This window comes from Lathamus discolor, chromosome 4, assembly GCF_037157495.1.
Source record: "Lathamus discolor isolate bLatDis1 chromosome 4, bLatDis1.hap1, whole genome shotgun sequence".
Taxonomy (NCBI): Eukaryota; Metazoa; Chordata; class Aves; order Psittaciformes; family Psittacidae; genus Lathamus; species Lathamus discolor.
In genome coordinates this window covers 47,227,642-47,238,534 of record NC_088887.1, presented here as the reverse complement: position 1 = coordinate 47,238,534, position 10,893 = coordinate 47,227,642, and the positions used below count along the sequence as shown (strand labels likewise).

General features: G+C 40.0%; 1 protein-coding gene across 11 annotated transcripts in view; it reads left to right on the top strand.

Annotated features, from left to right (window-relative positions):
• Nucleotides 1-356: 356 nt before the first annotated feature.
• CDKL5 (cyclin dependent kinase like 5) overlaps nt 357-10,893 on the top strand; it is a 138,644-nt gene continuing 128,107 nt past the window's right edge. For 10 of the 11 annotated variants that reach the window (XR_010612262.1, XR_010612261.1, XM_065677360.1 and 7 more), the window contains exon 1: nt 357-436. The gene's annotated coding sequence lies outside the window, so the exon portion shown is untranslated. The remainder of the gene's footprint in view (nt 437-10,893) is intronic. The other variant, XM_065677359.1, reaches the window with a different exon arrangement.

Below are 10,893 nucleotides of genomic sequence, written 5' to 3'. Positions count from 1 at the left end.
GCCTCTCCTCCAGCCGGCGCCAACCACGGCTGCACCTGCACCCCGACACCACCCCCAGGCCCCACCGCAGCCACCGCCCCGCGCCCGCTGCTCGGCAGCTGCAAGCCAACCGACCCTGCCGCGAGCGTGGGCGGGGCTTAACCTAGGGGCGGTGCCACGGAGGAAGGAGGAGGGGAAGGACTATGGCTAGCGCCTATTGGTCTATAGGGAGAAGGGGCGTAGCCTTGGCCCCTCGAGCTCTCCTACTATTGGTGAAAGGAAGTGTCAGTGCGGGCTTGGGGGCGGGGCCGGGCGGTTAGTGGTGTCGGTTGAGCGCCGCACTAGGGAGGGATCGCGGCGGGCGGGGGAGCGGAGTAGGGGGGTGGCGGCGAGCGGGCGAGTGAGGGATCGGGCGCCGCCGGGTACAACGGGAGCAGCGGTCAGCGCCGGAACGGAGGTAGGGAGCTGCGCCGCGCGAGTAACGGGAGGCCGCCCGCTGCTCTCCGCCGCCCTCACCTGTCACCTCCCGGGCTCCTGCTGCTGCGGCGAAGCAGCCCCGCGCCTCGCCCCCTTCCCTCAGCTCCGTTTCTCCACCCCCACCGCACCGCACAGCACCGCACCGCCGTTGGGCGGCCGCGGCCCGCCCGTTTCCCATCGCCACCTCCTCATCCCGTCGGGAGCCGTTTCCTGGCCCTGCCGCGGGGCCGGTGGGTGTCTCCGCCGGCGGGCAGCCCAGGTGCTCCCGTCCCGCTGGGGGTGAGGCGGCAATGTCCGTCTGCCCGCCGCCGCCCCTCGGGACTGGGCAGAGCCCGCCGGAGCGGCTCCGTGTCAGTCCCCCTGCTCCGGGATCCACGGAGGCCCCCCCGAGGGCGGGGGGAGGGAGGCGGCCGCCTGTGGGATTCCGCCCGTATGCTCTGTCTTGCGCTGGCTCTCCGCTCTTCCTCCCTGATACCCTTCTCCCTCTGGCTGGAAGAGCTCATGGCTTCTTCTATAAAGATACTCCTTAGATTGTAATGATTTGGGGGAGGGGGCGTTTCTCTGGGTTATTTGCGTGTGTTTTAGTTAATCGGCTGCGCTATTGCTGAGCTTGTGCATTTACTGTGCCAGTTACGAGACAATATACTAGTTGTTATCAGGTAGGTAGGTGGTGATGGAGAGCATCAGAAGGGACAACACCCAGGAGAGAGAAGGCAGTTCCTCAATTGGAGCCTCTAGGAAAGAAAAGGAATGCCGGGATTCCCAATGCTGGGCTATTCCTTGATTCTGCTCTCGGGTTTCATCTTTTGTATTGGTCAGTGAGCAGGGAAAACTCGGTTGCTATCACTGAACTAGAGCACAGAGCACATGGAAAGGAAAAGGATTTTTCTTCGAGCAGGGTTTAGCTGTGTGTTTTCAGCAATGCCTCTTCCTGGGCTGGAGGAGCAAGAAGCTCTGTTCCTATTCCATTCTCTTTAGTGTATGTGAGGGCTGTGCATGCTGTTGCTATTGCTGAACTACTCCAGCCTCGCTCTCGGAGATCCTCCTTCTGTCTGCATCATGTACTGCCTACCATTGCTGCGGCAGGTAGCTGTCTGAAACAGCAACAGCGTGAAACTGCCATAGTGAAATTAGGAATGATCATGCAAATTCCTGTGTGCTGTGCCTTGGGTGAGGAAAGCTATTACCTGACTTCGACTCGGTAGACTTGTCAAGGTGGTAATACATTAGTTGCAGTCATATCTGGAAGAGTTCTTATTTGTCGCAAATACATATTTATTTAGCAAAGCTTCAGAACCTCTCAAATAGGCTGCAAGAGAATGCAAGACAGGAGGGCTAGGAAAATCCATTGGCATACTGATAGATGCAGGTCATGAATGGCCTTCAGATTCTGCAGTATTGCAGGAGAGGAGTTTTAAATTGTCCTGTTAGTTTCTTTTGTTGTCATTATGCCTCTCATTATTTTCTTTCAGAAAGGTGTTGCGCACAGCCAGCTTCCAGTTTAATGAATGATCAGGTAGTATACTGCCAGCTGATAATGGTTTCTTGGCTAGGACAACCCACAATTCCTACTTCATTTTATTATCTATAAGAACATAAATTTTATCTAAGAGAACACTATTTTTTTTTCCCCCGGATCTCAGTGTAAGGATATCAAATCTAATATTTCAAATAATCTGTTGCATTTACCGAAAGCAACATAATCTTTTTAGATTTTTCTTGTCGCTGTGGGTGCTGACTTAATAGCAAAAGAGATCTGCAGTTGAAAAAAAAAACAAGAAAGCTTTTTATAGGATATACCTGCCTGTATTAGAAACATGAAGAGCCAACAGTTGGATTGAATAATAGAAGTATTGACTTTTTCTATTGTACAGACTTAAGAACTACCTCTAGTTGTGTGGGTGTTTGAGATTTCTCTCATTTTTGCTCATTTGGCAATAGGAAGGAAAATCTTAGCCCTTTGTACTTTTGGCATGATGTTCTGCAAGGAGAGAGCTCTCTGCCTAAAGAAGCTTCCGCATTGAATCGCTCTTAGGAGTATGGTCTTGCTTGTCAGTACTTAACTAAAACTGCAATATTTAGGAATTTAAATCAAAATTGTGTCAAGTGCTTCGTTGCCTTGTTTTAGGGTTAGATTTTTCTGCCATGTGGAAAACCAGGATGATATATTGCTTTGGGGTCAAAGACCATAGTTGATAAGAAATGGGAGAAATCTAGAGCAGTAACAACTGAGTGCTGCAAGGAGCAAGTGCTATACCATATTTTGGAACTAGAACCTTTGGATTTATTTCAGCTAGCACTTAGACCTGCACGTGAAAGTAATTATCATTCAAAACCACATGTAAAAAATAGTTGCATTGTGCCTGATTTTTAACTTTAATTGAATGATGACATTTTTTTAATGAATCTGATATATAACCATTGTTTTACACTAGAGATTTTTTTTTCTTTTTTTTTTTTAATATAAGAGATCTAAACTTCATGGAAGCAGAAACTAGAAATTTGTTTTGATTCCTTTTGTCTGACTTAAAAATGAGTGTTCTAACAAACCTGTTAGTGTTGCAGCTGGTCTGCTCTGGCTTAGTTTTCAGAACTTCAACTATTGAAACAAATAAATTGCAGATCCATTTGAATGTTTTCATAGATCCTTTCTGTTTAATTTAATAGTGATGAGGAAAAAAATACTTTGAGATTAAAATACTGAAATATTTACTGTAGCTCTATAGTCCTAATAAAACTCTTGACAGTATCAGTTTCATAAACCTTTTTTACTAGTGAAATAACTACAGGAAAATGTAAAATGTTGTGTGGTCAGTGTAGAGAGAACATTTTTGTAAAGAAGTTTGGGCTAGTTTGTTGGAAGTTGTTACTGGAGCACTGCTACAGTTAATACCATGTTCCAGTATTTAAAGGGTCAAGACAAGGCGAAGATGAGGGGTGATGGGCACAAGTTACTCCTGTTTGGACATGAGAGGAAAATTTTTCACAGTGAGAACAATCAGCCACTGAAATAATCTCCCCAGGGAAGTGGTGGATTCTCCAAAGTTGGATGCTTATAAGATTTGCCTGGACAGGATGCTGGGAAATCTACTCTAGACCATGTTTTGTCCATCAAGGTTGAACCAAATGATTCTTGAGGTCCCTTCTAACCTGGTATTCTATGATTCTGTGAACTATAGTGCCAAAGTAGTTTGATCCTAGCAGGGGCTATTTCTGTTGTATGGAGGAGGGCCATGTGAGTGGGAGGAGAGCTAAGATTGCAAGTACAAGGTAGAATAAGAGAATAATTTCTGCATACAGAAAACACCCTCTCTCTATCATGAAAAGCCAGTTCAGTACTGTTATAAAAATAGCTATTTATAATACTGACTATATATGGATGCTCTTGAAAACTGTTCACATATAAGCGTTAGCTTTCTTTTAAACATGTAACGCTCACCAGTACAAATCTGGAAAGAAAAAAGTAACTAACGGTTTTACTAAGTATTATTTAGGCTGTGGATAAAATATGAGTTCTTATCTAGGAAAATTTTCTTGAGCTTACATGCTTACTCTGAGCAGAGCATAAAAAGTGTCATGAAACAGTAATGGGAGGGAGCAACCCCGAAAATATTTTGACATGGACGATAAATGAAGTCATTGTGAACTGTGTGCTGCTCATGGGAAAAGGACAAAAATGGATTCTGTCTGTTATATCTTCTATTTGAGATTTTTAAAGCATTATAGCACTACTCATGAGCGAGACCTGCCAACTCTAGATTTTTATCTTGACTTTTACATCAGAACATCAAGGCATGAGAATGATCAGTGACTTGCTATCACTAAAGAATGTATGCTATTAGTGAGGAATAGAGTTTATTTCCTTGTTCCAAATTCTGTATTTTAACTATAATGCTTTAGTATCTAAATGGAGATTTGTTTGTGAAGGTAATACCAGCTTTCTGCATCAAAAGAAGTAAGAATGAATTTCATAATATAAATTGAGCTTTAAAACAATATGTAAGTAAACTGAGGAAATTACTGTTACAACATTGGCTCTCTTGATGAGTTTGTAGACCTTCGTAAAAATGTTAAAATTCTGAATGTTCACAACACTAATGTGAACATTCATGTGCTTTTAAGGATAAGGGGTTTTATTTAGAATGTGATAATATATTTCTTTGTCACTGTATTAAATATGATATTTTTGCATACCAGAAATAATTGTGCTAAATATCTTGAAAACGCATTGGAAGAACAAAATAAATTTAAAAGGATCTACATGTCTTAAACTCTGTTGCTATAGAAATATTGCACACACACGCACGCACGCACACGCTTTTTTTTTCCCTTCTCGGAGGCAACCAATAGAATTTCATAGGAATAGGCTAGCCTTCGAGAACTTCCAGGCCTATTCCTTTAAAGCAAAATAACTTCTTGAAAATAATGTATGGGCTCTCAAGTTAGAGTTTTGTTCTGCTTCTCTGCCCATATGAAGGTTGATACCTAAATTACATTTAGTTGCTGTGCAGTCAACATAATCCATTGCTGTGTCTTAAAATGAGGAAAATCTCTATGGAGTAAGTAGTTATATACATATATATAATATATATATATATATATAATGACTTTGTGTGATACTTATCAGTGATACTGAAATGTTTAGGTCTCCAGAATCTTTACTGCAATTGAATTATTTTTTCTACAATTACTGCAGAAGAGATGCTGGTGTGTTCCAGTTCAGCTTCAAACTTGTATTCCTAATCCAATGGTTGAACTTTCTAGTGTTGGAATTGTCTGTTAATGTCTTGAAAATCAATCCATTATTCTATTATTTTGATTATTAGGATAACTTAATGTAACACTTATTTTGGAAAAAGAAGATAATCTTGCTGTGGGTGGCATTCATAATATATGCCTGGCAAGATTTCAAAAAAAGGTGGGGGAGGAAACCCCCAAACAAAAACCCCTCAAATTTCTTCTCTGGAAAAAAAAAAAAAAAGGGCAAAAAAACCAAAAACAACAAACCAAAATGCGATTCAGTTCTCTAACTGAATGCTCATTATGCCAGCCACAGAGAGCTCCATTATTTTGGTGAATTGTGTCACTGTCTCTGTTAACCTTTTCTTACAGATGACTACAGAAATACAGATGTTGATAGTAACACACTGCTTCATTCAACTGCAGGAAAGTGAGGATGTGGCTGTAAGGTTCAATAGGTTCAAATATTTATTCAGCTATTAAGTATAACAAAAACTTAATAATTCTTGGAACTTGAATATGAAAATAACATTTTTTCTATAATTAGGTGTCAGTCGTCATGCATTGTAGGAACTGTACATCTCTTAGTGAATTCAGAGAAATGGTTAACACAATGATTTCTTTTTAGGGAAGAATTCTTATTTAGCTTGGTTCCTTAGAACTATGTTTTGGTTGATCTCATTATCTAATGATTAATTGTGAAGCCCTTGTGTTTGTGGGGAAACCCTTGGTTTTCAAACTCAGAAGTTGTGATCTTAGAGTGGATTATGTAACGTTCTTATTGTACTGATAATTAACTGAGGTAGCTATCTGACATAGAATCACTCTGAGTTTTTCAGTACATTTGTTTTACTTTGAATGAGCTTAGCGCTTATGAAGTAACTACTCAGCTGTAACTCCCATTTACATGTGAAGTGAGTGGATAGCTACTTGAATGTACATCAGTTCAATGCTTTATAGCCTCATCCCTTTCTGACCTTGAGAAGGTAGATCTCTGTTTCGCCTGTATGTTATATATTGGTTGACATCTTAACTTGTGAGGACAATCTGATTTCATGACCACAGGATAACTGCCATCTGGTAACTTTTTTAAACTTTATACTAATAAGTGGGACTTTGTATGTGAAAATTTATCTTTGAGCCATAGAAACTTTTGAATTGAACTTGAGAACACAGTAAACTTGTGTTTATAAGCTTCTTACTTGTTGCTACATTTCCTAATCTTAAGAAGGTCATTTTTCTTTTCTGTTTTGTTTTGTTTTGTTTTGTTTTTTATATAATTCACATCTGACCAGCTCCCTGTGTTTGCCTACACATGCACCAGCACTATGGCTGGTGTTGGTAGTGCAGAAGGTGCTTGGTGGTGTGCACTTCTCTTTTTCTCTCCCTTTTCATCTGGACAACATTTCTAGATGATGGTGAAGAGGAAACTGTGTTCTGGTGGGAGTCCTGTAGTAGATATGCTTCAAGGATTTGGATATTACTCTCTGCTGGCTCTAACACCAAATTTCAGTATGCCTGGTAAGAGTAACTTTCATGCTGCAGCCTATCATGATGATTGCAGGTTCATCAGAACAGTTTTTCTTGAATAAATATAGTGCAGTTTGATCTGATTTTCAGGATGGTGGTGTTTTTTTGTGGGTTGTTGGATTTTGGTTTTGGTTTTTGTGGGTTTTTTTGTGGGTTTTTTGTTCTGTTTTATTTTTAAGATTGCATTTTTGGTTGTTATATCAAATAATAATAGCAAAACCAAAGTGTGTGGAAGATTGGGGTATGTCATAGTCAGCTCTTCATAAAGCTCTTCTTGTTGGAGCCATTACACTTGTTCTAAATTCTTATTAACCTGCTGTGTTCAGTAAAAACTTTACAGTAGCTGAAAACAAATTGCAGGAAAAGTTTCCTCTTCTATTTTTTGTTTTGAACACTTAGCAGCATTTTGTTTATTCCCTGGAGTCACTTAAGCCCTCTCTACAAATATTTGTGCACATGTAATAAGTTAAACATATGTTTCACTTCAGTCGTATTGCTTACAGAGGAGTGTATGCAGGATTGGGACCCATCTGACTTCAATTTTTATGTAACCCCCTTCATAGGTGAAGAAATATTAAAACCATCAAAACATACAGCACTTCATATAGTAGATGGAACTGGTTTTAATCTCGCATCTTAATTGCTATTTCAAATTTATGTTGCTCAGAATCATTGGTAGATGTACTGGCAGCTCTTAAGGGTTGATTTTTTGTGTTGTTAGAATATAGTTTGGGAATGCAAAATAGGGGATGGGTATAGATTTATGATAATTCGGAACAAGTTTGCTTTTTATGTTATGTACCATTTGAGATCAAAAGAAGTTTAATTTGCTTATGGGTGGGTTACTTATAGAATTATTTGTCCAAAATTTACAGCTGTTTATTCGTCAAAGAGTAGGCGATTGTCATAGCAGTGACAATAAATGTTAATAATGTTCAGTTGTGAACTTTGGAACACTTAAAAAAAATATTTTTTTTTTTTGTTGTTGTTGCGAGTTGGGTGTTCACTGAAGTGAGTCTGAATTTATTAATGAATATAGATACCTTCTTCCCAAGTTTCTGCTGCTGTTTTTAGTAGGATTGTTTAGGATATTTTGAAGTGATAATTAACATCAGGAATGGATGAGGGACTTCAGGGAGATGTCTAGTTAGACCTTCTGCTCAAAAGCAGTATTTCCTAAAATATGTTTATTCCTAAAATGTCACTAGGAAGAAGTTGTGCAAAATTAAACTGCCATTCTCTTTCCAGGACAGTTTTCCCCCCACCCCTCACCCTCCCTTCCCCCATGTACACTATGTTCAACTCATTTTAATGACACTGATACATTACCTTCTTTTGAGCACTTGAAAGATAATTCCGGCTAAAAGGAAGCAAAGTTCTTTGGTGCAATCAGGTTTTGGATTTTTTTATTCCTTTTGACTAGGATCTCCCCTTTTTTTAATTTGTTGCTACTCTTAATCTGCCACATCAACAATGTTGCCATCTGGTTGTGGGCTTGACCTCTGCAAAAATGTTTCCGCTCATTTTGCCTTGCTTGTCAGGCTAGGATGGAGTTGCAGTATCCCTGAATACATCACTGCAGACATACATGCATAGTATGCTGCCATCTACCTACATTTATAAGCTTTAAAAAAACCCAAAGAAATCCCCCAAATCCCTCACCCTAACTAATCCTTGTATGAAAACACCTACAATGAGTCTGTGTTCACTTCAGAAGTTTCATGCTTTAAAAACTTGGGTCTACCTTATGGACCTCTTCACACTTTCCTGATCCATCTGTTCATCTAGCACAGCTTCTTCTCTATCCCTTCACACAATCTTAGGCTGTTGAAATGCAAGACGCCTTTGCAGATCCTTTAATTGGTAGTAGTGTTTATTTTATCTACATGTTTTTGTATTTTTTAGGGGGAAAAAAACCCCCAAACCACCAAAAAACAAAAAAACAACTTAAACCCAAAACAGCCCCAAAACCCCACCTCAAAATCCTGTGTTTTCAGTTCTCTTTTTTTTGTTTGCACTGTTTTTAAAGGATATTTTAAATTACATGCCATTATAATGTTTTTATGCAACCATTCTTTTTCTACTTAACTGTGAAATCTTGTTTGGGTACAGCTTGTGTCGAAAGGCAGTTATTTATGGAGTGCTTTAGCTGTATGTCATGATGTAGAGTCAGTAATGTGTTGATCCGGTAAGTCTATAGGCTAAAGCTACTACTTCATGCAGTATAGTGTCTTATAAAACAGAAAACCTTGAAGTGGGGAGTATCTAGTGCTGATGAAATGTTTTGTGGAACAGGTGGGACTTCAAGGTTTTATTTTGGTTTGAGGGAAGGTCGCTTATGCAATTGTTCCATCTGTCCTTCCATCTGTCCATTAGCCTGTCCTCCCACCCTGCCAGGAACTTCTGAACCACTCACTCAGTTCCCAGTCAACTTTGGCAGAGGGGCAGCTCTGTTGCAGACATCCAGGTCTCACAGAAACAGGCAGATGGTTAGAGAAAAAACTGGGTAAGAAAACGTGGGGACTCTGTTTTGTGTCTCTGTGGTCAGCCTTTCAACATATCATGGAATTTGCTGCCTTTTGCCATACTAGGGTGCAAGGTAAGGGTAGTACAGAAAGTGGGAGAGACATGAAGCTGATGTGATGGGTTATTGCGTTGTGCATAATAGAGGGAATGTCACGGGGCAATAGTTTGTGGATATTATTCTAAGAGGGAAGTAAGGGTATTCTTATGGGTGGACATGGGACCCAGAGTTACCGTGGGAGACCTATTTGACAGGCCCTGATGTAGGCTATGCAGAAGTGCAACTTATGTTTTTAAAGAATTCCTTATCTTTAAAGGAACTGGGGGAAGAGCTGCTCAGTTTAAACCTGTCATAAAGAGCAAGGAAGAAGGAGAGAATTGTAGGTGGAATAGAAAACATGTCATCTGATGTACGTGGGTAAGAGGTTGTACATATCCTACAAAGTCAGTGACAGAAATATGAACTTGATGCAGGAAGAACAGTGACAGCCAACCAGAAAGAACTGCAAACATAGAATCTCATATATAGAACAGAAGGGGATCAGGGAGAAAAGAGGTGCTGTAGCACAGCAAACTGAATTGAAATCACTGACATATTTCTTGAAAAACTTGGAAGGCTGAAATGTTGTGTTCAGCTTAGGATTTCAAGAATTCTGCAATTTCCAACACAACAAATGGGTTGCTTGACTTTCTTGAAAAACTGTGCTACTGCTATGAATAAAACCAGATTTCAGTGTGAAGGTGACAGTGTGGGATGCCCATAGCAATAGTAAAAAACCAGTATTTTCAGAAGGTGAACCTTGACTCTGCTTTTCCTGACCAAATAGCTATTGTTGTCATTAGGAGATCATTAATTCCGTTTCAGTAAATTCAATGCACATTGGCATTTTAGTTGCCTCAAGCTCTGTGAGGGAACAGCATATTTGGAAAAAAAAAAACAAAAAAAAACAACAAACCAGTCATGGCCTTACTTCTGTTAACAGGGTTGTTTTTCAGTTGATTCCGCTGACTCAAATTATCTGATACAAGTCACAGAAAAAAATCCATTTATATTTGTAATGAAAGTATTTGAAACTTAAGGCTGTTTTAAGTTTGGATACTAGCAGGTGTTTGTTTGTTTTTCTTCTGGGGTAAATCAAATTTGTTTATACAAGTCACCATAAAATACAGTGACTAAAATTCTGTTGCAAATGATGAGTATGGATAAGGGGAGATGGGAAGATATTTGTGTTAAGGCCAAAGTCTGCTTGCCTTTGATCATACAAAGTACTGAACAGCCCTGGGAGGCTGGGAGGCCTATCCTGTATTTTTCCACACCAGTAAAATGGGTGACCCTTTGTTTGAGTGTTCCAGTTATATTCACTTAAAATAACATTTGAGCTATTGTTGGCTATTCCACTGAAAGTGGAATGGCAGATCAAGCTCGTTAGCTTGCTGCTCTTCAAAGAAATTAACAAAGAGGAAGTATGCTGTCCTTTTAAATAGGCAACATGAAGCTTCAATGCCAGTGAGAAAAGATTGAACAATCATAGAAAATATGAATGAAGACTTTTATTCTGGTAAATTTACTTTCCAACTCCAGAATCAATGGGTTGTTTGTTTGTTTGTTTTTTAAATTAGTTCTGACACTTTTTAAGTATCTTG